At 48.0% G+C, this 21,652-nt stretch overlaps 1 long non-coding RNA gene across 1 annotated transcript; it reads right to left on the bottom strand.

Annotated features, from left to right (window-relative positions):
- Nucleotides 1–20,853: 20,853 nt before the first annotated feature.
- LOC144234877 (uncharacterized) lies at nt 20,854–21,435 on the bottom strand. The gene is made up of 2 exons (XR_013336105.1): nt 21,256–21,435; nt 20,854–21,174 (listed from the first exon to the last, which is right to left on the bottom strand). It is a non-coding gene; the product is annotated as an uncharacterized LOC144234877 (long non-coding RNA).
- Between the last annotated feature and the right edge of the window lie 217 nt (nt 21,436–21,652).

Below are 21,652 nucleotides of genomic sequence, written 5' to 3' on the forward strand. Positions count from 1 at the left end.
GCAAGGATTTTTTGACAGGGAAAGTCACTGTTGCCAAGATGTCGGCCCCAACCTGTTCTGGCTTTTCTGCGTGAGGCCCTGACAGATGCAAGCAGCTGCTGCCGCCAGGACACGCTTATTTGGAAGGAGCCAGACAGCCCTGTTTGAATCCCGGCTCTGCCACCTACCACCTGTGGAACTTGAGCCCTCTACTTGACGTTACTTACCTCAGTTTCCTCATCTGTAAAATGGGGATGACAACCTTGGCCTTGTAGGAATGTTGTGAGGTTGAGATAAGATCATGGATGTGGAAAAGCTCTAAGTGGGAACACAGAGGCCACACAGCAGGGCAAGGTACAATGTCGGTAAGGGGCCTCAAAGACTGACTTAGGGCATCACTTTGGTCGTACTTCCAGAGCCTCAGGTTGGGACAGACCCAAAGCGACAATTGTCAGCAAATGTAAGCATATTCTCAAAACTGATTACTTTTCCTTGCCTTATATAACAGAGCCCAGAGGCAAATTTCTTTCATCCAGTGTGTCTACTCAAATTGATTGGTAATGGCTGTCTATAGGAGCAGCCCACCCAAGCTGTTTAAGAGGGAACACTGAATGATTAGTAATGTTTGCCATGAGAATAAAAAGTTAGGGTGGTGTTCGGACTAATGGATCAAGAAGATGTGGTTTATCTATACCATGGAATACTACATGGCGATGAGAAAGAATGAAATCTGGCCATGTGTAGCAACATGGATGGACCTTGAGGGTGTTGTGCTGAGTGAAATAAGTCAGGCAGAGAAGGACAGATACCATATGTTTGCATGTATAGGAGGATTAGGAGGAACTTAACGGAGGACCATGGGGGAGAAAAAGGGGGGAAATAGTGGGGGAGACGGAGAGAGGCAAACCATGAGAGACTGTTGAATGCTGAGAACAAACTGAGGACTGATGGGTGTGGGGGGGGGGGTAGATGGGCATGGAGGAGGGCACTTGTGGGGATGAGCACGGGGTGTTATGTGGAAACCAATTTGACAATAAACTATTTGTAAAAAAAAAAAAAGTTATACACGGAATTTTGACTGCAGAAAGGACTGATGTCCCTAACCCCCTTGTTCTTCAAGGGTCAGCTGTATTTTAAGGTAAACTGTTTGGAACCAAAAAAAAAAAAAAAAAAAGTTAGGGTGGTGTTATGTATGCTACATTTTACCATTCATATTATAGAGCAAGGTCTAAAACTACTTCTTGCTCTAGTTTTTGCCTAGATTTGTGTGGCAGCCTCAACACTGATCTTTCTGGTGCTTGTCTCTTCCCACTCTCCGACCTTCAACTTCAGCTGCTAGAGTGAATCTCCTAAGATGAAAATCCAGACTATTTCATTCCATTACCTATCACTGCTCCATGGCTCTTCCTATTGCTCTGAGAATGAAACCCCACTCCGGGGTTGACATTCAAGGCCTCCACTGGCCTTCTCAGTCATTTCCATGGCCACTCTTTTCCAAACACCCCCACCTTCAGCCTCATCAATATGAGTATCTTTAAGAGCCAAAGTACGAGGATTCAAGGCAGCTTGGAAAGTCACACTGAAAACCAAAATCAAATCAAGATCAGAGCAGCAGCCCAGAGGCCTCTCAGCATTTGCCACTAGTGAGTTTAACAAACCAGAGGGGACTGGTAAACTTCCAATGACCCCTGCACTGCAGTTTACCAAGGCTGTCAGCCTGCTCACCCCTACCCACACTGATGGGATTAGTCATGAGTTGCCCCTGCAGAGGGGAATTTACCCTGCTCCCTCTCCTGATTGCCCATTCCAAGACAATTCTCTCATCAACAAGACACGGGATGGAGGCTTTCAGGCACTGCTGTGTCCAAAGCTTTCTTGTCCAGGGTCCAGACATGCATAAGAGTCCCTGCTGCCGCCCCAGAGGCCTATGGGGCTCCTCTCCATACCCTCTCGTCCTAATTCTTGCTATTCCCCCAAAGGCAATCAGATAATTCAATCTTTCAATTTCACAACCTTTACCCTGAGCACCTGCTCTGGCCAGGCTCGGGGATGAGCACTTGGGGATTCAGAGATTGCACAGAAATTGCACAATCTAGAGAAGGCACAATCATTCAGTGGATATTGTTAATTAACCTGACGAGAAGGGTTGATACTCTGGAAAATGCAACCTACATTGCATGGCTGGGGAATGAGGACCTCATAAACAAATCTCAGTTCGCTTTCGAGATTGGGATGTTTACTGAAATCATTAAACAAGGGTGTAGGCTTGCTGAAGAGGCAATCACAAGAATAAGTGTCTTGAGTGAAAATACTCTCTTTAAAGAAAAGAATCCAAACAGGCTTTTTCTTCCTTTTTTTTTTCTGTTTAACTTTTTTACTTTGAAATAATGTCTAAGTTCTAAGTTACAAGAGTAGCACAAAGGATTTGCATATGCCCTTGCCCTAGATTTGCTGATTATTCACATTCGTGACATTTGCTTTATCATTCTCTCTCGCTAGGTATATCTTTTTTCTGACCCGTTTGAGGGTTAGTTTCAGATATGATGCCCCTTTGCCCCTAAATACTTCAGTGTGTATTTCCTGGGAACATAGGCATGCACATAACCACAGTGCAGTTAGCAAAATCAGGACATTTAGCCTTGACATAACATGATATCTAATCTACAGGTCTTATGTAAATTTGGCCAACCTTGCCAATGATGCTTTTCAGGGCAATTTGTTTTCTGGTTCACAATCCAATCCAGAATAATAGATCACATCTAATCATCACGTCTCTTTAGTCTCCTCCAACCTGGAAACAGTCCCTCAGCCTTTTTGCCTTTCATGACATTGCCATTTTTGAGGAGTACAGGTCATTCATTCTGTGGGATATTCCTCAATTTTCATTCGTCAGATATTTCTTCATGATTAGATCAGGCTATGCATTTGGGGCAGAGATATCACAGAAATGATCATTGTCTTCCTCAGTGCATCCTATTAAGAAGCACTTGGTGGAGCACCTGGCTGGCTCAGTTGGTAGAGCATGTGACTCTTGATCTCCGAGTTGTGAGTTTGAGCCTTGTGTTGGGTGTGGAGATTACTTAAAAAAATAAAATCTTAAAAAAAAGGAGCACTTGATGTCAAGTTGTCCCATTACTGGTGATAGTTACTTTTGGTTAAGGCATGTCTACCAGTTATATCTACTATACAATTACTATTTTCTCTTTATAGTTCATAAATAATTTCTAGGGGAGTACTTTAAGACTATACAGATATTTGGGGCTCAGTCGGTTGAATGTCTGACTTTGGCTCAGGTCATGATCTCATGGTTCGTGAGTTTGAGCCCTGCAACAGACTGTGCTGACAGCTCAGAGCCTGGAGCCTGCTTCGAGTTCTGTGCATCTCTCTTTCTCTCTCTATTCCTCCCCCACTCACATTCTGTGCCTCTCTCTCAAAAATGAATAAACATTAAAAAAAAATTAGAGACACCTGGTTGGCTCAGTCAGTTAAGCAACCAACTTCAGCTCAGGTCATGATCTCACAGTTTGTGAGTTTAAGCCCCACATCAGGCTCTGTGCTGATAGCTCAGAGCCTGGAGCTGCTTCAGATTCTTTTGCCCCTCCCCCTCCCCTGCTCATGCTCTCTCTCTGTCTCTCTCAAAAATAAACATTAAAAACTTTTTTTAAATTTAAAAAGTTTTAAAAACTTAAAGACTTACAGATATTTTACTTCTCATCAATTTTCATCCTCTATGTTTAGATCTTGATGATTCCTATCTCTACTAATTATTACTCTGATGATTACTAAATTGTGACTTAAAATTTCTATTGTTATTAGCATTCTACTGTAAAGAAGAGCTTTTAGTACATGCGCATATACCTTGTATGGATGATGGACCCATGAATTCTATCTTATTCAATGATTTATAATTCATTATTCTCATTATTTACGTGATAACCAAACTGTTCCAGATATGGCCAGGGAGAGCTCATGCAAGCTGGACGCTATTGCCTTTTGCTGTGTCTCTCCTATTCAGTGAGTACTTGCTTACTTTCGAGGGCAAAAAGATGCTCCAGGCTCATCTTATACTCTCTCTGGTCTAGCCCAGAAATCAGCCATTTCAGGCCACCTGAAGTGGCTCAGTCGGTTAAGCGTCTGACTTTGGCTCAGGTCATGATCTCGTGGTTTGTGAGTTCAAGTCCCACATCAGGCTCTGCACTGATATGAGGAGCCTGCTTCATATCCTCTGCCTCCCTCTCTCTGCCCCTCCCCTGCTCGTGATCTTGCTTTCTCTCTCAAAAATAAATAAATGTTTAAAAAATCAAAGAAAAAAAATAAATCAGCCATTTCTCTGTGGAGCCCTGGTTCCTTCAGTGGAGGATGGTATTTAGAGGCAAGGAGCTAGGCACTAAGTGCACTCATTGTTCCCAGGCCCTCTCAGTGGACAAGACTAGGGAGTAGATGCACACCTAAATATAAATCCAGGAGTTCATACTGCTACCTCCAGTTCCAGGCCAGCACCACAACGTTCTTCCTGGTCTTCCCCAGGCCATACTTGTATGTCCCTTCCATATCAGTGAGAAACCTGGCTCTCACTAGCCTCAGTATATTTCATCTTTTACTCAGTTCTCCAATACACATGGATTAGAAGTGCTATTCCAGGGGTGCCTGGGTGGCTTAGTCAGTTAAGCGTCCGACTTTCGCTTAGGTCATGATCTCGCGGTTCGTGGGTTCGAGCCCCGCGTCGGGCTCTGTGCTGACTGCCAGCTCAGAGCCTGGAGCCTGTTTCAGTCTGTGACTCCCTCTCTCTCTGACCCTCCCCTGCTCATGCTGTCTCTCTCTCTCCTAGAAATAAAAAAAAAAAAAAAAAAGAAGTGCTATTCCATGCCACTGTGAAAAACAAGCCTATTAGGTAGAGCTTTCAATATTTATTTGCAATTTTGTAATCTTTTTTTTTTTTTTTAAGTAAATTCCATGCCCAGTGTGGGGCTTGAACTCACAACCCTGAGATCAAGAGTTGCATGCTCTAGGGGCGCCTGGATGGCTCAGTCCACTAAGCGTCTGACTTTGGCTCAGGTCATAATCTACCAGTTTGTGGGTTCGAGCCCCTCATGGGACTGTGTGCTGACAGCTTGGAGCCTGGAGCCTGTTTTGGATTCTGGGTCTCCCTCTCTCTCTCTGCCCCTCCCCCACTCATGCTCTCTCACTCTCTCTCTCTCAAAAAAAAAATGAACAAACATTAAAAAAAAAAAAAGATGGGGCACCTGGGTGGCTTAGTCAGTTGAGCATCAACTCTTGACTTTGGCTCAGGTCATGGTCCCCAGGTCGTGGGATGGATCCTCGTGTCAGGGTATGGAGCCTGCTTTAGCTTCTCTCTCTCTGTCTCCTGCTCACACACTCTCTCTTCCTCTCTTTCTCAAAAAAAATTTTTTTTTACCTGGGTTAGTTCTTTTCTTTTCCCCCTTCAGTGTGGTTTGTTATTTATTTGAAATACAATTCAATCCAATCATTTATAAATATGGAGCTACTTCATTAGAGATTATTTCTTTCTTTCCATGGCTTGTTTTAGTTCCCTTACAAATAACACATAAAAAAAAACAAAACCCACATAACTAAACTTTCTTTTTCTGCTTTTTCACTTGTCTTCTTGCTGTTTTTGTTTTAATAAAGGAAATTAACCCATTTACATGTATAGTGAAAGGCTAATATGTCGGGTCTTTTTTCCTGACTTTTTTTTTTTTGTATCTTTTATTTATTTACCTCTTTCATATGAATGAGAGAGAGTTAGCAGCCCCTTTCATCTGCCTGTGCCCAGTGTCTGGTCTGGCACATAGCAGTGCACAGCAAACAGCTGTGGAATGTGGACTGAGAGTTCAGCAAGTAGCTTTCCCTTGTACCTCGACCGATAGACGTGGAGTCTTCACCTTATTCGGATGAACAGTAGCTGCCATCAAGCTGAAAAACTATGTGGAAAGTCTTAGCAAAGGGCCTGGGTGTCGTAATCACTGAATAAACCATACCTGTTATTTTTGAACATTGACTAAGAACCAGGCATGGAGCTATATTATTTTATTTGATCCTTGCAACAATCCTATTTTACAGATGAGGATACCTGGGTTTTAGAGAAGTAATTTGTCTTCACAAGTAGGAAGCAGTAGAGTTGGGATCTGAATCCTGATCTGACTTCAAAATCCACACTTTACCCACAACATGTCCCTGCATCTGAGATATTCAGAGACGAACACATATACGGGTAATACCAGGAACTCTGAAGCTTTTGCTCACAAGGTCAAAGTTTCCTTAGCTAGATCCAACTGCCAGCCAGTTCCCTGGAAACCCATGGCCAGAATGGAGGCTAATACCCTGTAGTCAGGCCCATGAAGGAATAAGAAAAGGCTCCATTGATGGCTTAGAAATGTACCACCATACAGTGTCCTCGCCATCAAAATTAACCCGGATTTGAAAGGTTTGGTCAAAGTATGGGGAAACAAACTTTCTACTCTGCTGGTGGGAGTGTAAATAGTCACAGCTAGCATTGATGAGAGCTTATTCCGGGCCAGGCCCTTTACACTGGGGTTTCGCAACCTCAGCACTATTGACATTTGGGACGGGATCCTCCTTTGTTGTTGGAGGGGAGCTGTCCTGTGCGTTGCGGAATGTTTAATAGCCTCTCTGGTCTCTTCTCATCAGACGTTAGTGCCACCACACCACAGTTATGACAACCAAGAATGTTTCCAGACATCGCCAAATGTCTGCTGAGGGGTGAAGTCACCCCCAGTCGGGAACCACTGCTTACATGTATAAAACTAATGTAATTCTCACAACAATCCTATGAAGTTGGTACTTTCATTATTCCCATTCTACAGATAAGGAAACTAGGCACAGATAGGGTAAGGGCCTACCTTTAAGGAGCAGTAGAGAAGGGATTAAAATCCAGGCTGTTAGAGTCCAGAGGCCACAGTGCTTCATTGTAGTGGACAGCCTTTCTGATCTAACCTTTCCCTAGAACAATTTGGGAAAATACAAAAGGAAGTAAACACACATGCCGTTTGGGCCACAACCCTATGTCTAGAACTTTTATGGAAAAGTGAACACAGGATGCTCATCTCATCGTTTACACTCATGAAAAGCTGGAAGGGCAGAGGGGTCAGTCTTCCTTCCTTCTGGGCCCGAGTGCTTAAGCACCGAGCTCAAACCAAAATTATTTTTTTAACCTCTTAAATTATCCTACAGACATTAAGAAAGGGTTATACAGGGACATTTGTGTGGCTCAGTGGTTAAGCGTCCCACTTCGGCTTAGGTCATGATCTTATGTGGTTTGTGAGTTCGGGCCCCATATCGGGCTTTCTGCTGTCAGTGCAGAGCCCGCTTGGGATCCTCTGCCTCCTTCTCTCTCTGCCCTTCCCTTGCTCATGTGTACACTTGTTCTGTCGCTCTCTCAAAAATAAAGAACATTTTTTTAAAAAGGGTTATACAGTATTGACACAGAAAAAGGTCCTCAATATTTTACTGAGTAAAAACAGAAAGATTAGAAAGACACATACATAGTATGGTTTTATTTCTAGAAAATCTGTATGTACATATAGCAAGGGGGGAAAGTGCTATTTGTAAGTAGAGGGGATTACAGTATTTCTCGCACTTGTTGAAAATATTACCCGATGGGATGAGTGGTAAAGGAGGGCCAGTCACAAAAGGCCACATAGTGTGTGATTCCATTATGTGAAACACTGGAATGAGCAGATCCATATGGGCAGGAAGATTAGTGATTGCCGGGGGCTGGGGGAGCGGGGCCTGGGGAGTCACTGCCAGTGAGTATGAGGATTTTTCATGGGGTGACAAATATGCTGGAATAAAATAGTCCTCATGGTTACACAACCTTGTGAATATACTAAAATTCGCTGAATTGTACACTTTTAAAGGATGGATTTTATAGTACCTGACTAATGTTTCGGTAAATTGTGACAGAAATGCAAGGAGTAATTGCCACATCCAAACAATGATTGGGAAGCCATCAACAGGATAGCAAGTCTGGCCAGTCCCCCCATGGGATCCTGGGAGGGGCATTTCCCACAGTGAATGGGAAGTGGAGCTAAAGTCAGTCGAATACCAAAGAGCACCTGGACAACATGGGGACAGCCAGGGCTGACACATGGCTTCCAGACACACAGATGGCTACTCACTTCTGCCATACCTCTTGGCACTCTCCTGCTGCTCTCTGTGTTTGAGCCCCAAGAGTCTTTTGGATTAGAAGTTATCCCCTTTAATGTGCTTTAGTGGGGCCAAAGGACAGTTTGGGGGATGATGGTCATAATCTCCACCAGTCCCCACTCCCACCCCTGGTAAGCTCACATTCCAGGTAAAAACAATGTGCAATCACTGAAGGACAAACCCTCAGCCCCCACCTCCAACTGGACTGACTTCTTCCATGTTTTCCTTCCATAACAAGAAGTCCCAGATAAGGCAGTACAGAATAGTTTATCCAAAGGCTTGAGGATATCATTGAGGACTCAGATTCTTGCTTTTCTTTCTTTCTTTTTTTTCTTTTTTTTTTTTTTTTTGGCTCAGTTTTTTGCCTCATCCTCAGGGGTGCAAGATGGCTGCAGCAGCTCCAGATATCACATCTTCATCATCAGTGCCCAGAGGCAGAAAAGAGTTTGGCTGGTCCTTCCCAGAAGTCTTCCTGCAGACTGTTTTTCCCCTCCTCGGAGTCAGAACTGGACCACATGCCCTCCCCTGTCCCCAACCATTGGCAAAAGGGATGAGGACTACTGTGACTCACTTAGACTCATCAGGATTTACCTAAGTAGTAAGTTAATGGCTGGAGGGGTAGACACTAGAACAACATCTGGTCTCTGCCGCAATGGCAGAAAGGGAGCTGGCCGCCAGCCGTGGTGGTCACACTGGAATTCCTCCTTAAGAGGTTTGCCCTCTATCTGACATGCTCTTTCCCAGTCTCTCCAGGTTAACATCTCCTCTACCCTCACAGCAACCTGTCACCTCCTCCAGAAAGCCGTCCCTGTCCTAACTGAACCAGCGCCTTCTTCACAGCCCTGGCCACAGTTGCAAATAAATAATTATATAGGTCATTCTTTGATGAAAGTCTGCCCCATAGGGGCAGATCTACCCTTTATCCCCAGGACCCGGTCAAAGCCTGGCACAGAGTAGGTATTCAATAAACAGCTACTGGTTAGACAAATGCATCGTATGTTTCAAGAGGCAGATGTGAGGTCTGGAAGATGCTATCAAGAGCTTTCTCTGGGTGGTGAGATTTTTTATTAAAACACAACACACAGCAGAGTGCTCACATCTTAGGCGTAGCTCTATGCCTATATAAATGTGTAAGCAGCTGGGAGGTGTGACATGGAGCCATTTCATTTTCCTCTCTGTCCTTTCCTGGGAGGTTTCAATCCTTTTCCATCTTACAAGGGACTGAGTCATTTTTACAAAAACAAAGCCTTTATTATTATTATTATTTTAAACAAAGAAAATGTCATTTTCAACCATTCGGGGATGTGGAAGGAACCCATGGGGCGCTAAGAATTTCTTCCTTCCCTTGTTTTATTTTCCCTTCCTCCCCAACCCACAGCTGGAGAACCCTCCGCCTGCCCCCAGGGGGTGGGTATGAGCATGCTACAAAGGCACAAAGGCTGTGCCGGGCTCAGGATTAAAATGAGGCAAAAAGGTAACTTTTCATGAGAAAAAAGATATTACGTGTTTGTGTTTTACTTTTCTTTTTCTTCAAAAGCAGGAATTTGGGGGGGATCTGAAACACTTGGCTCTTTTAATAAAGAACTGGAATTGTGATCAAGTGTTTGTTCAGTGGTTCATTCGTTCAGTCACTCATTCATTCACTGGTGTCTGCCTCCTTGCCTGGCCCACCCTAAGTGTGGGGAACAGAGAGATGGATCAGATCTGGTGCCTGTCCCCAGGGAGATTGTCACAACAATCACTTCAAAGTGTGGCTGGTTCTTTAATGAATGATTGCTGAATGGGCAGGACATATAGCAGAGGCTATCATCCCAGGGAATGGACACTGGAAATGGGTTTTGAAGAACATATAGAAGTTTGCCAGGCAGAGAAGGGGTGGAAAGGCACTTCAGGCAGAGAGAAGAGCTGGGCCAAAGCACTGAGGCTAAGACAGCATAGCACATTGAGTGCAGTGGTCAAGGGTATGGAGGCAAACACCTGGGTTTGAGTCCTGCCTTACCCATCTCTTAGCTCTGTGATCTTGAGCAAGCTTTTCACTCTCTGTGTGCCTCAGTTTCTTCTTCTATTAAATAGAGCTAATGGCGGCACCTATTCCATAGGGTTGATGAGGACTAACTGGGACAAACCACCGAGAAAGCTTACTCCTGTGCAGGGAAGACTTCGGTAACATTGCTAGCGGCTGGTTTGGGTGTGATGGGTCTTAGGCATGGGGGTGGGGACATTGCTCTGAGGCTAGGGAAGCTGGTGGGGGCCCGGGCAAGTTTTTCAACAGGAGAATGACATGATAGGAACAGGGTGCCTACAGGGGGAGATTGGGCTGGAGGGGTGAGTAGAGAGGGTCAATACAGTGGTCAGAGAGCAATGGTGAGGCAGGACCTGGCAGGCTCTGTGAGCAGAGGGAAGGTGGAGGACACAAAACAGAGTCTTTTAGGGGCTGAATTTGTGCCCCTCAAAGTTCATATGCTGAGGTCCTAACCCCCAGTGCCTTGCAAGGTGACTGCATTTGGAAACAGGGCCTTTAAAGAGGCAATTAAGGTAAAATGAGGTACTTAGAAGGGACCCCTAGTCCAGTTCGATTGGTGTCCCCAGAAGAAGAGATTAGGGCAAGATATGGTCACAGGGAGGAGCACATGAGGGCCAGGGAGACGGCCGCTGTCTATAAGCTGAGGAGAGAAGCCTCAGAAGGAATCAACCGTACGATACCTTTCTCTCAGACTCCCAGTCATCAGAACTGTGAGAAAACAGATTTCTGCTGTTCAAGCCACCCAGTCTGTGATACTTCGTTATGAGCAATACCGAGTCCAGCGGCACAGCGGAGGGATTTGGGGTTGACTAGATGCGGGAGCTAAGGGACAGAGAAGACAGCCTGTGGATTCTGGCTGACACGGGATGTAGAAGGAGGTGCCGTCACTGAGATGGGACAGGAGAGAGGGCAAAAAGGGGTGAGCTGTGTTCCATGACCGTGGGAGAGACGGCCATGAAATGAAATAAGCCCGGGGGGGAAACGCCGGCCCTAGCCTCCTGCATCTTGGGCTCTGGGTGTCCTGGCCCCAGGCCTGCCATGGCTCTAACGGCTCTACCAGGGGCTCTGGGCTTGCCAGGTCCATGCAGTGGTGACAGATGCTGTCACACTCAGCTCTAGCGCAGCCTGGGTGGGGTGCTGCCAGCTGGGCCCTGCCTCAGCATGCAGAAGGGGAAGGAAAGGCGGGCCAGCTGAGGCACATGCCTCAGAGATGGGGCCACGGGCGCCCATCCTTCCGGGAAAACACTCTGGTCACCAGGATACAACTCATGTCATATGTCACCTTGCAGCTGCCCCAGCCCAAGTCAGAGTTGACTTGGGCACATTGGGCTTTGACTCCTGGTGACACTAAGTGGGCCCGCTACCCAGGTGTGACGTGTCTCCAGGGCTCAGAGAGGTGAAGGGCCTTGTCCAGAGGGTCACAGGGGTCTGTCTCACCCTGGAGTCCTTGCTCTTAAGAGTTCTGACATTCCAGGTTTCCCTCAAAGTGGATGTGGGCAATTCACATCATCCTTTGACAATAACTTCTAGAGAGCATGGCGATTATGTAAAGAGCGGTCATCTCTGAACATGTATTTCTGGATTTTATGGTTAAGAAATGTGTTTTGTTTTTGTTTTGTTTTGAAGGAGGTTTCGAGGCTCATCTGCTAAAAATATTTAATGTAAGAATTTGGAAGCCTTTAGAGGCAGGAAACTGTAATTACTGCAAAGTACTTGGTTGGCACAAATGCCTGCCAATTCCTGGGCCATCTGGGGAGCCCAGGCCCTGCCCCAGCGCAGCCCTTGGGGATCCCCCACCCCCACCCCCTCAGGGGTCCTGGCCAAAGCCACTTCCTCGGACCAGGCCCGAGCTCAGCCCGCCTGGAAGCTGGCCTGTTTCCCAGCCTGTGGTTTGTGCTGGGAGCTGTCCCACGGTCTAAGGCCCGGCTTTGGCTAACTGCTCGCCTCTCAGGGGAGGCTAGGGGGGAGCTGGGGCTTGCATGTTGTGGGTCCTGGGTTGCAATCCCACTGCTTCCTCCTAGATCTATAAGACCTGAGTGTGGGCTGTGGAGCCAGACTCTGACCACTTCCCAGCACTGACCACTGTTTCCTCCCCTCACACAGAGGGGTAGAATAGTACTGACCTCACAGGCTTACGGAGACCATTCAGTGACCCAGTAAGTATAAAGTGCTCAGAACAGTGTCTGACACAAAGCGCCCAGTAAATGTGGGGATACTGCTGTTACGGTGCCTTTGAGCAGTGTCTCCTTCAGCTCCCTGAACCTCAGTTTCCCCACTGGAAAAATGGGAACGATACCTACGCCTTCCTCAGAGCACTGATAAACCGATTAGATGACAAGATGTAAGGAAAACATTTAGCATGGTATCTGGCAACTGGTGAATGTTCAGCAAATTACTAGCAATTATTTTTATTCTCCCAAAGCCCTCTGGGAAGCACATACTCTGGAAAAGCTGGCCGAGAAGATTAAAGGATTCAGTTAGTGAGAAGAGAGGCAAAGCCATGCCATTGAAGGATTTCTAGCAGCCCTGAGGCACCGTAAGCCTCTTGGCAAGTGGCACACGGTAGCCACAGGGATGTGGGAGGTGAAGGGGCTGGAAAGTAGTGTGTCCTGATGCAGAGGCTGGCAGCTGGCAGCAGAGGATTCTGGGAGCAGAAGCCGGGGGGGGGGGGGNCAGGATTCCAATCTGGCCGGGAGCTAAGGCGAGTCCCTGCCCCTGTGAGCGGCACTTTCCTCATCTGTTAAGTGGGGCCCAATGATGCATTCGATGACTCAAAGAACATATGTGTGCTCCAGGCCAGGTGCTTGGTAGGTGCTCGATAACAGGGCTGTGACTTCAACCTGGAGGCCTGGACCCGAAGGGAGGAGAAGCTGGTGGCAGGTCCTCCTGGCTGCACCTGAGACAGAGGACAGGCAGGCAGATGGCAGAGAGTGCCGGCCGGCGGAGCCTGGCTCTCTAGCGTCATGCGCTTCCCTCCTCAGCTCCTTCTGCAGGCCGAGCAGATCCGGGCAGTTTCCCTGGCATCCTAAATGGGAGAGCAGACTTCTCAGCCTAAGGGTGGGCCTGGTGATGCCAGTGGGCACTGGAGAGAGAGTCGGTGGGTGAGGCTGCTCTCCCGTGTGCTTTCTGGACCCCCATCCCCATGCTCTGCAAGCTTCTTCCTGATTCACCACAGGCCCTTACTCCATCTAGCTGGATTCAGGATTATCACACGCTCCTGCCCTGGGTCCAGACTTCAGGTCTGCAGTGCTGGGAGCTGTGCCAGTAGCCATATTCCTTTCCTGGCACTGGGACCGTGATCTCCAGCTACAGGAACCCTGATGTGAGATAATAAAATGCCTACGTAAAGAGACGTGGGTATTGTGACAGAGCATTAGGCTACTTCTGGCCTTCTGATGATAGGTCAGAAGGAGAATCATCACCTTCCAGACCACACTGACCATGGGTAAAGCAAAACCTCAGATAAGGAATCTATGGGATAAGACGAATCTAGGACCCTGCAGCCCACATTTGCAGAAGACACAGCCATTTCAAGGACAATTTGCAAAAAGTGACCACATACTGGGGAATAAAGCAAAGGGTTGAAATTATTCTGAGTGTGGACCACATGCATTCAATCTGGAAATAAAGAGATCCACTTGGGACCTGGGAGAGGGCAGCCCCTAGGCATCCCACCAGTCTTGCTTGTGGGAACAATGGGATGTGTGGTCATCTTGTCTCATTGTTTCTGAGTTGTTCTTCAAAGCCAGCATTTTGTGAGCATCTCCTGGGTGCCGGGTCTGGGCGCTGTCTCATGACTTCCCTCCGGAATGTGGTAGATCCCATTACCATTTCCACTCCGTAGAGGACAAAGTTGAGGGTTGGAGAGCTCAGATGAATTGCCCAAAGTCACCCAACAGCCCAGGGCTGTAAGACTCCATGATTTTAATTACCTCTGAGGCTGGCAGAATTGATAGCCCCATTTTTCAGATGAGTAAACAGAGGCTTACGGCACAAAGCCAATAAGGGATAGATTTAAAGTGGGGATTTGGACCCAGGTCTAGAGATGGGTATTAAGACTTTACAGAGTAGGAAACTGAGGCTGAGGGCTACTGGGACTTGCATGGGAACACATAGCTGGGGGGTGACAGGAGGCTGAGATTGGAGCCTGAGCTTCTAGAAAGGGAAACAAGTCTGAGAGGAAATGACCACAAATGTCTCCCACCCCCACCCGGACAGGAAGGGAAGGACAATGCCCCAGACTGAAGGAGAGGGCTTCTCACCCCCCAGGCCCCAGACACAGGGGCCCCAAGGCTGACAGGCGTCCATTATCGTGAGGTCTCGGGGTTGGGGCAGCTGAGCAAACAGCAGTCCCCTGGCAACGACACAAAATGGCCATTGAGGAAGATCAGGGCCTGGGGGAGGGGTGGAGCTGCTGTGACCAGCTCCTAAGTGGAGGAGGGAGGGGCTGCTTGCAGGGCATCCCAGCCACCAGCCCTCTCAACTGGAGGACAAGAAAGCTAAGACACTGGCCTGGGATCACACAGCCGGTCACTTCCACTGCTTCGCTCTGGAGTGGGCTTGAGGGTTGGGGGCACTGTGGGGGCTGGTGCACTGTTCCAGGCATGAAGAGATGAGCTCAGGGGGCTACAAGCTGCCTATGGTTAAGGCAGCTTAACTTGAGCCCCAGCTCCCAGTGGTTCAGAGCAGCCCTAGCCCAGGGAGCTCAAGGTCACACAGTGAATGGAGGCTGCTGGTCTCTCCTTGCCCTGCTGCCTCCTGGTTTCTGGCAGGAGCTCCACTTCTCACCCTACCCTTCTCTCCCATCCCCCACATCCCAGCTGTCTGCCCCGCCNACTGCCACAGGGCACGTGGGTGCCAGGTGCGGCTGAGACAGCTGGGAGGGCAGGTGGGCAGAGGGGGCTGTAACTGGATTGGACACCACACAGCAGCTGCCCAAGGCGGCCCGTGCTGCGTGGCCGACCAGCCTCTGGGGCGGCATCCCAACTCTGCCTCTGGAGCTGGTGGGTGATACTGGTTTTGAGTCTCTTTCTTCCTCTGCCAGGCCCTCAATGTCTCCAACTGCAGATGTAGTTGCCTGGTGTGAAAGTGTGTGGTTTGCATAGCGTGGTGCCTGTTGGCACTGTGATGGTTGGGTTGTGACCATTATTATTGCCTCCTCGTGGCCTGCAAAGAAAGGATCAGGAGGCCATAGAACCTCTGCACAAAGGCCTGGTAGGTCACTTGACCCCTGGAGTTCAGTTCTTCCTCTCCTGTGTCAACCTGGCTCCCAAAGCCCAATTTGGGCCATTCGCTTGTCCCTGCCAAGTACCCTTCCCAGTTCCCCACCGCTCACCCACAGCTTATGGCAGCTTGGTCCATAAATGTTGTGAGATTAGAGTCATTCTGCTGGAGCAGCGCCAGAGGCCCAGAATCCCACCCCTGGGTCTCCTCTTCCTGCCCTTTTATTTGCCCCATCAAGGAATTCCAAGGTTCCTTCTTGCACCCTCTGGGTTCCATGACATCTAGTTTGAGAACCACCTTCCAGGGGATGGGAGCCAAGCCCTTTACCCTGGCACTCAAGGCCTCAACACCTCTTTCTCAGCTTCTTATTCTTGTTTCCCACAGATGTCCTCGCAGGTGGAGCCATACCCTCTTCCTGCCTTTCAGATCTTCTCCCTGTTTTGTGTCTGACAGATACCTCCTTAACTCCGGAAGCCTAGAACCCATCGTCTCCTCCCAGATGACCTCTCTGACTGCCCCAAAGGGGCCCAGTCCCCCTTCCTGAGCTCCCTCAGGTTCTGATCTCAAGTGGCAGACTCACAGGGATTGAGAGGCAGGATTTGGCAAGAGCAGGAGACAGGGATCTAGGTGGGAGGAAGACAATGTGGGTGGAGAACAGAAACAAAGGAAGAATGAAGAAAGAGGGGAAGGAAGAGAAGAGGCTGGTGTGGGGTCTGGCAGCATGCCCATCCCCTCCCCTTGTTTCCCACTTTGCCCTCAAGCCAAGCCCTTCGCCCCCAGTTCCAGTGGGATTCCAGAAGCCCCCTTCAGGGCCCAAGGTGGGTCAGCAGCCCAGGGACCAGGGGACAGACAGGGGATGAGCCACCACCCCTCCTGGGGCCTTGTCCCTCAGCCCTCTGGGTCAAGGGTCAGGCCAGGGCTAGTCCAGGTCTCACCTAGGGCCACACTGGGAGGATTCAATGAAGTAGTAAAGGGTTTAGTCCAACTCCATGAGCAGAGCTGTGGCCGTGGCTGTCTTTCTGATGTTGTTGGGTCAGCCAGGCTGGGTACCATTGCGTCCATCTCTCAGGACTCTGCTCCTAGATGATCCATCCTCCTGGGTACGTTCCAGGGTAGGGTCAAGTTCCTCCAAAACCCAAGGAGGTGAGGGTAAGGCCACCAGACGCTGACCTTGGTCTGCTACCTTCACAGATGTCCCAGAGCCTGGGCCAGACCTCACCTTTCTCCCCAACTCTTCTCCCCCAGAGGCGGGAAGGACACAAGGAGACCAGGGAGCTAGATGCCAGCTTCATCAGAAACCTGCAGGATTCAGGGGAGGGTGAACCCAGCTAGGGTAGGGATGGGCATCCGGGGCACTTGGGCAAGCGTCCCAAGACCTCACCATTTATTTGTTTCCAAGCAAACAAGTAAGCATACCTTTTCCCAGGGCATTCATGCAAGCATCTGGTGGGTGGTTCAATATCTCCTGAGCACGTGCTGGGCTCCAGAGGGCCCCGAGCTGGCGCTGGCATGATGGAGAGAGCTGTGGGGACCAGTGAGAACAGGTCACAGGGGATCTGAGTTCAGACAGTTTGGACTTGAGTTCTGCTTCTCATGCTACGGCTAAAGCCTGGGGTAACTTTAATCTGTTTCCGCATCTGTGAAATAGGGGTGAAGCTTCCCACCAGGTAGGGTCATTGTGAAAAAAAACACAGGAAATAAATAATGTGAGAGGGAGTAGTGATCAGAGCAACATATAAAACACATAATGTAGCCACTGATTCATTTATTCATGTATCAGGTCACTCAAAAAGCATTTTCAAGAGCTCCTCTGGGCCTGGGCTGAGCACAGGGATGAATGACTGATTTGCAGTCAGTGTGGCAGGGCAGAAAGGACATGAGTTTAGGACTCAGGCCTGGCCTCCATTCTGGCTCTCTCACCCACCCATCACACTGGTTTGGGGAAGTTACCTCCCCACTTAGACTCTGGTCTCCTCATCTGTGCAAAATAAGATTGTAGTCTGGTGGTAGTATGGACCGAGATCAGTCATCCCAAGCAGGTCCTGCAGTGTTGGGAGTTTCACTCTCTCTCCCTCTCCCCTAATTTTTGTTGGCCTGGGGCTAATTTCCTCTGGATGCATTGAGAAGGCAGTGGGTGGTGCTCAGTCCCAGGCTGAGAGCTGGGGAGACTGATGGAGTGACTAAGGCCTGAGGGAGCACACCACTGAGTTCTTGGGAACCACTGGGAAACCAACAGTCATTTCCTGAGCACCTATTCTGTGCAAGGCCCCTGTTTACTTTGTCTCATTTAACTAGGCAAACCCTTACCTCTGGGAGCCCCTTGGGCAAACCATCACTGTTTCTACTTTATAGAGGGAAAACAGGGTTCAAAGGAGAAGTCACTGGAGGGATGCTCCCCCACCTCCCAACACCACTGTTCACCATTGCCTCCTTTGGAGAGAGGCTAGAGGTATGGGGGAGTGAATGGCCACTTGTATCTTTTATTTTTTAGACTTCTATACATACATATATATATATATATTTTGCAACCAGCATGTAATTTAAAACATTTCTTAAATTAAAAACAGTGGTTGGAGCACCTGGGTGGTCAGTTGGTTAAGCATCCGACTTCAGCTCAGGTCATGATCTCGCGGTTCATAGGTTCGAGCCCCGTATCGGGTTCTGTACTGACAGCTCAAAGCCTGGAGCCTGTTTCAGATTCTGTGTCTCCCTCTCTCTCTGCCCTTCCCCCGCTCATGCTCTGTCTCTCTGTCTCAAAAATAAATAAACTATTAAAAAATTTTTTTTAAAAATTAAAAACAGTGGTTTGTGTGCTAGGAATAAAGCTGTGTAGAAATGTGACAGTGTCCAGACTGAGGCACAGAGAAGTCAGAAAGCATAGAGAAGTCAGAAAGACTCACGTTCGACCCCCAACGCCTAGACCCAACCCTCCCATCTCCACGAAAACCCTAGGGGTTGGCAGTGGGGGGCAACAAGTGCTGTCTGAAATCATTGGAGATGCAGGCACAGACCTCACAGATCTGGAAAAACAGGTGACTATCCCTCTGTCCTCAGACATTGTTTTCAGGCTGTTTTAAGAATGTAAAAAATTAGGGGCGCCTGGGTGGCTTAGTTGGTTAAGCGTCCGACTTTCGCTCAGGTCACGATCTTNGTAAAAAATTAAATAAATATGCAAACTGGTGTAGCCAGTCTGGAAAACAGTACGGAGATTCCTCAAAAAGTTGAAAATAGAACTACTCTACTTGTATCCAAGTACCCTACTTGGGTACAAGTGTGCTATTTTTAAGGGGCACATGCACCCCAATGTTTATAGCAGCAGTATTGACAATAGCCAAAGGACCAAAAGAGCCCAAATGTCCACCGACAGATGAATGAAGAAAATGTGGTGTGTGTGTGTGTGTGTGTGTATGTATATATGCATATATGCACAATGGAGTATTACTTGGCAATCAAAAAGAATGAAATCTTGCCATTTGCAACAACGTGGGTGGAATTAGAGGGTATTATGCTAAGTGAAATAAGTCAGTCAGAGAAAGACAAATATCACATGGCTTCGCTCATGTGGAATTTAAGTTACAAAACAGATGAACGTAAGGGAAGGGAGGCAAAAATAAAAGAAAAACAGGGAGGGGGACAAAACACAAGAGATTCTTAAATACAGAGAACAAACAGGGTTGCTGGAGGGGTTGTGGGTGGGGAATGGGCTAAATGGGCGAGTGGCATTAAGCAGGACACTTGGGATGAGCACTGGGTGCAATATGTAGGGGATGAATCGCTGCATTCTACTCCTGAAATCATAATTGCACTATATACTAATGAATGTGGATGTAAATTAAAAATAAATAAGAAATTTAAAAAAATAAATTCATTTTTTACTGCCAAAAACAAAAAGATACATAAAGTACCATAAAAGTCCTCTCTGGTTGGGCTGAGGCCCTGTCTCCACAAGTTGGGTGAGTCTGTTACATAACGAGGGCCTGCCAGGACACCCACTCCTGCCCCCCTCATTTGGTCCTAATCTGGGCCTGGCATCTGGAAGGCAGTGTGTTCATGACCTTGGTGGTGCTCATCCCAGGGCATCAGAGGTTTCTTTCTCTGTAAGAGTTACTGGAGTGTGGGACTGGCTGAAGAGGCCTGTGGGGAAGAGTCCCTGAACCTGAGAGCTTGGAACACAGGCAAGGGGCCACAGCCCAAGCCGGGGAGACTGGGGGGTAGGCAGACCCCCTGAGCTTCTCGGGTTCCTTCCAGCATCCGGGTCACTCTGCTACCCAAACGGAAAAATGGCTTTAGAAAAGAACATGCTAAAAATATAATAAGATAAATAAATACAACCAAGTTTCTCACTCTAGCAAATTGTAGCCCAACAGAGCCAGAGCGGAAGGCGTAACTCTGATACCACAGAGCACCGCCAGAAGCCAGGGTCCAGGAGAGAAGAAAGTACTGCGGTCCTACTTTTCCAGAAAGGGTGAGTCCAGCAATCATGGACTGATTAGCACAGCACTGATTGCCAAGCAGTTCTGGACAGAGTACCCAGCAGCGATCCGAGAGTGCTCAGAAAAGGCAGTGCTGACTACAGATGCCAATGATGCTTGTTGGGAATTAAACCACTCTATGCTCTTGCCTTTCTCCTTTACCAATAGGGCAACAGTGCCCTATGCAGGTACACCTACCTGAGTTTCTGTAAGACATGGGAATTTATCTTTATACCTTTTGGGCTACACTAGAAAACTGTGGATCACGACATATGACTTCAGTAACACAGCTGCCCAACACAGAGCACTTACTATGCACCAAATGCTGTTCCAAGCACTTTGCATGCATTAAAACTCAATCGTCAAAGCAGACCCTATGAGGTAGGTATTAATCATTATCCTAATTGTAGACACCAGGAAAAGGAAGCACAGAACAGTTAGGGAACTTCACGGGGTCACAGCAGATGGGTGGTGAAGCCAGATTTGAATGTACCTCTTTGGCTCCTGATTCCAAAGTGCACAGCAGGTACTAAGCCTAGAGATCCCTGATTGGTTGGCAGGAGGGTAGAGGTCCAAGGAAAAGCCCAGGTCATACCAGGACTGCCTATCAAGGTGCCCCGCCCCGTGTGTACACGTGACCCATGCTGGGCCAATCATATGCTCTTCAAGGATCCTGTGCTTGGGCATCTCACTGGCTTAACAGCCCTGCTTCCTGTACTTACCGGGTGTGAAGGCGTTGCCTTCTTTCCCGTCTTGAAGTCCTGCACCCCAACCCCTTTCCATGTGGTCTCTTTTGGCCATAGATGGGTTTCTGTTGTTTGCAATCAAAGAGCCCTGCTGGAGTTAGGAGCTTATTACTCTCCTCCCCACCGAGACCTACTCCTAAAGGAATGGGCCCTCCTTCCCCTCACAGTTAATTCGTGATCTGGATGGGTGCCGACGGGTGCAAAAGAAGGTGAAAACCAGTGAGAGTCTCTAGTGGTAGTTGCATTGATCACCATTTTCACAATTTGGATTTAGAACCGCAGAAGTCCTGATCATAAAATCCGCAGCTGCCTCGGTGGCAAAATCAGAGTTTTGTGCAGTGGAAGCCACACTTAACAACGCTTTCAAGACTAGATGGGTGGACGGGATCCAGAAGATGACATTTAACCAGCGTAGTGTAAGGGTTTACGTGATTCCAAAGAATCCACTGTGCAAGTACCCTATAGGAGGGGGACGGTTGCTTGAACAGTAGTTGGTGGGAAAAAGCTCTCACTGCAGATTCATCGAGTCACCAGAATAATGTAGCTGTTGAAAAGACAAATGCCTCTAGTAATGCAGGCTGCATTGCTAGAGATTGAGTGTCTAGAAAACTGGAGATGACAGTACCTTTCAACTTGGCATTTGTTGGTCTATACACAGAGCATGTTTCCAGTTCTGGTCTCCACACTTCAGGAGGGTCGATGACAACTACAGTGAATTCCAATAAAGGTGTTGATCACACTTGGGGAGCTAGGATCCCAGCATGCAAGTAGCTGCAGAGGAAGCCCAGAGAAGCAGCCCCAAAGGCATAATCATAGGGAAGCAGCTGTGAAAATTACAGAGACGTTTTAGTCAGAGCCCTGTGGGAGGCAAGTAAGCAAAAACGCAAAAAACTGGGGCGCTTGGTGGTTCAGTCAGTTAAGCGTCTGACTCTTGATCTTGATCATGGCTCAGGTCATGATCTCACAGTTTGTGAGTTTGAGCTCCACACAGGGGTCCTCACTAACAGCATGGAGCCTGCTTG

This window comes from Crocuta crocuta, unplaced genomic scaffold, assembly GCF_008692635.1.
Source record: "Crocuta crocuta isolate KB4526 unplaced genomic scaffold, BGI_CrCroc_1.0 scaffold35, whole genome shotgun sequence".
Lineage (NCBI taxonomy): Eukaryota > Metazoa > Chordata > Mammalia > Carnivora > Hyaenidae > Crocuta > Crocuta crocuta.